This window comes from Triticum urartu, chromosome 1A (assembly GCF_056163025.1).
Source record: "Triticum urartu cultivar PI428250 chromosome 1A, HENAU_Tu73, whole genome shotgun sequence".
NCBI classification, from domain to species: domain Eukaryota; kingdom Viridiplantae; phylum Streptophyta; class Magnoliopsida; order Poales; family Poaceae; genus Triticum; species Triticum urartu.
This window is the reverse complement of record NC_141873.1, coordinates 401,570,512-401,574,892: the sequence shown is the minus strand read 5'-3', so window position 1 is coordinate 401,574,892 and position 4,381 is coordinate 401,570,512.

The following is a 4,381-nucleotide window of genomic DNA, read 5'->3' as shown; positions in this document are numbered from 1 at the left end:
TTATGTGTTATGATCCGTTAACCCCGAAGTGACAATAATCGGGATACTTACCGGTGATGACCGTAGTTTGAGGAGTTCATGTATTTACTATGTGTTAATGGTTTGGTCCGGTACTCTATTAAAATGAGGCCTTAATATCCCTTAATTTCCAATAGGACCCCGCTGCCACGGGAGGGTAGGACAAAAGATGACATGCAAGTTCTTTTCCATAAGCACGTATGACTATATTCGGAATACATGCCTACATTACATTGATGAACTGGAGCTAGTTCTGTGTCACCCTATGTTATAACTGTTGCATGATTGATCGCATCCGACATAATTCTCCATCACCGATACATTGCCTACGAGCTTTTCACATATTGTTCTTCGCTTATTTACTTTTCCGTTGCTACTGTTACAATCACTATAAAACCAAAAATATTACTTTTGATACCGTTACCACTACTATCATATTACTTTGCTACTAAATACCTTGCTGCAGATATTGAGTTTCCAGGTGTGGTTGAATTGACAACTCAGCTGCTAATACTTAAGAATATTCTTTGGCTCCCCTTGTGTCAAATCAATAAATTGGGGTTGAATACTCTACCCTCGAAAACTGTTGTGATCCCCTATACTTGTGGGTTATCAAGACTATTTTCTGGCGCCGTTGCCGGGGAGCATAGCTCTATTCTTTGAGTCACTTGGGATTTATATCTGCTTATCACTATGAAGAACTTGAAAGATCAAAGAACCAAGATTTTTCCCTCAACTACGAGGGGAGGTAAGGAACTGCCATCTAGCTCTGCACTTGATTCACCTTCTGTTTTGAGTAAACTTGCGACACCTATACATGCTATTGATTCTGATAGGTCGCATGTTATTGATGATGCCACTTCTGCTTTGCGTGATACTTATGACGAAACTACTTATATGCTTGATGATACTGTGACACTAGGTGAATTTCTTGATGAACAACTTGCTAGGGCTAGAGAGAATGAAATTATTGAAACTGATAATATTGATGAAAGTGATGATGAAGATTCTCCCCCAAGATATGAATTGCCTGTTGTGCTTGAGGGTTATGTTATGGATGAAGAAACTGATAGAGACTTCTTAGCTTGCAATGATAGATCTGATCTTAAGAAATTATTAGCTAAGCTCAAAGAGAAGTCTTTGAATGCTAGAATGAAATATGACCCTGCTTTTGCTACTTCACCTATCTTTATTACTGATAAGGATTATGATTTCTCTGTTGTCCTGAGTTAATTACTTTGGTTGAATCTGATCCTTTTTATGGCTATGAATCTGCAACTGTTGTGGTACATCTTACTAAATTAAATGATATAGCCACCCTGTTTACTCATGATGAGGAAACTCGCTATTACTTTGTCCTTAAGTTGTTTCCGTTCTCATTAAAGGGTGATGCTAAAACATGGTTTAATTCTCTTGATCCTGGTTGTGTGCGTAGTCCCCAGGATATGATTTATTACTTCTCTCCTAATATTTCCCCGCTCATAAGAAACAAGCTGCCTTAAGGGAAATATATAATTTTGAGAAAATTGAAGAAGAGAGTCTCCCATAAGCTTGGGGGAGGCTTCTCCGATTACTTAATGCTTTGCCTGATCATCCTCTCAAGAAAAATGATACACTTGATATCTTTTATAATGGACTGACTGACGCTTCCAGAGACTACCTGGATAGTTGTGCTGGTTGTGTTTTCAGGGAAAGAACTGTTGATCAAGCTGAATTGCTATTGAATAATATGTTGACTAATGAAAATAATTGGAGACTTCCTGAACCAACTCCTAAGCCAACTCCGAAGAAAAGGGGTATTCTATTTCTCAGTCCTGAAGATATGCAAGAGGCAACAAAATCTATGAAAGAAAAAGGTATTAAAGCTAAAGATGTTAAGAATTTACCACCTATTGAAGAAATACATGGTCTTGATAACCCGACACAGGTAGTCAAGGTAAATTCTCTCTATTGATTTGATGAAGGTGATATTCCTCGTAATAAGTCCGCTAGCCAATGCTTAGATGAGTTTGAAAATTTTATTGCTAAACAAGAAAACTTCAATGCTTATGTTGGTAGACAATTGAAACACAATGTGATATGCTTGAACACTTGAGTGATTATATATCTAGAGTTAAAGGTGAACTTAAACTTATTAGTAAACATGCTTCTATGGTTACCACTCAAGTAGAACAAGTATTTAAGGCTCAGAATGATTTGCTCAATGAATTAAATAATAATAAAAATGATAATGTTGTTAGAGTTATGACTAGAGGGGGTAAAATGACTCATGAACCTTTGTATCATGAGGGCCACCCTAAGAGAATTGAGCAATATTCTCAGAGAACTAATATTGATGCACCTCGCCCTTCTAAGAAGTAGAAAAGAAAAATCATAGGACTTTGCATGCTTCTAGTGAACCTGTTGTTGACACACCTGAGAATCCCAATGATATTTCTATTCTGATGCTGAAACACAATTTGGTAATGAACATGAACCTAGTGATAATATTAATGATGATGTTCATGTTGATGCTCAACCTAGCAATGATAATGATGTAGAGATTGAACCTGCTGTTGATCTTGATAACCCACAATCAAAGAATCAACGTTATGATAAGAGAGACTTTGTTGCTAGGAAGCACGGTAAAGAAAGAGAACCATGGGTTCAGAAACCCATGCCTTTTCCTCCAAAACCATCCAAGAAAAAGGATGATGAGGATTTTGAGCGCTTTGCTAAAATGATTAGACCTATCTTTTTGCGTATGTGTTTGACTGATATGCTTAAAATGAACCCTTATGCTAAATACATGAAGGATATTGTTACTAATAAAAGAAAGATACTGGAAGCTGAAATTTCCACCATGCTTGCTAATTACACTTTCAAGGGTGGAATACCAAAAAACTAGGAGATCCAGGAGTACCAACTATACCATGCTCCATTAAAAGAAACTATGTTAAAACTACGTTATGTGATCTTGGAGCCGGTGTTAGTGTTATGCCTCTCTCTTTATATCGTAGACTTGATTTGAATAAGTTGACACCTACTGAAATATCCTTGCAAATGGCTGATAAATCAACTGCTATACCTGTCGGTATTTGTGAGGATGTGTCTGTTGTGGTTGCAAACGTTACTATTTTAACAGACTTTGTTATTCTTAATATCCCCGAGGACGATAGTATGTCTATTATTCTTGGAAGACCCTTTTTGAATACCGCAGGGGCTGTTATTCATTGCAACAAAGGCAATGTCACTTTTCATGTTAATGGTAATAAGCATACGACACATATTCCGAGGAAACAACCTCAAGTTCATAGTATCAATTCTATTGGAAAATTTTCAACAATCACTATTGGAGGTTTTGAATTTCCTCTCCCTACTGTCAAGAAGAAATATGATATTCTTATTGTTGGGGATATGCATATCCCCGTTGAGGTAACCTAGTGTTATTCGAAATTTCTCCGGTTTCATGTTATTCGGAAAGAGTTTGTTAACAAGACTTGATCAACCTTATTAATGGATTCCTTTTGATGAGCATGCGATGGATGAAGTTATAAAGCACAACTTTCCGTACCCTCCTTTTACTTTCTGTTATTTATATTAAATAAAGTAAAAATAGTATTTTCTGTCTGTTTTTCTGAATTATCCTTGTAATAAAAAACACCCCGAAAATAAAAGTTCTCCAAATGCCCTGAAAATAAAATATGATTTTTTTAGAATATTTGAGAATATCTGGCACTGAGAACACACCAGGGGGACTCACCACGTACCCACAAGGGTGGAGGGTGCGCCCAACCCCCTTGGGCGCGCCCCCTGCCTCATGGACCCCACGTGGGTCCCCTCCACTTATCCTTGCACCCACACACTTCGTCTTGCTCCATAAAAAATCACTAACCAGCACAAACCCGATTTCTAGCTCATCTTGCTGCCATTTTTGATCTGCTTGCTCAAAGCTCCATTCACAAAACTGCTTTGGGGGATTGTTCTTTGGTATGTGACTCCTCCAATGGTCCAATTAGTTTTTGTTCTAGTACTTTATTTATTGCAAATTTTTGCTGCTTAGGTGACCCTGTTCTTGAGCTTGCATGTCAAATTTATGTGGTCAAAAATAGTTTTAATGCATGATATAGCCTCTAGGCACTTGTAGGAGTAGTTGCTATCAATTTTGTTGAGTTTGGTTCACTTTTATTTTGAGTTACTAAAAATTTCAGAAATTTCTGAGAGGAAGAAATATGTTTATGAAAATGTACCAAGGTGGTTCCTCAAGAAAGCACGGACCCAGGCCCGCAATACGTGAGCCAGACAATGAACTACCAAGGGATGCTCAAGTGCAGCCTTGTGAATGGCCGTCAGAGGACTTCATGGTTCGAGCAGGAATCAAGGA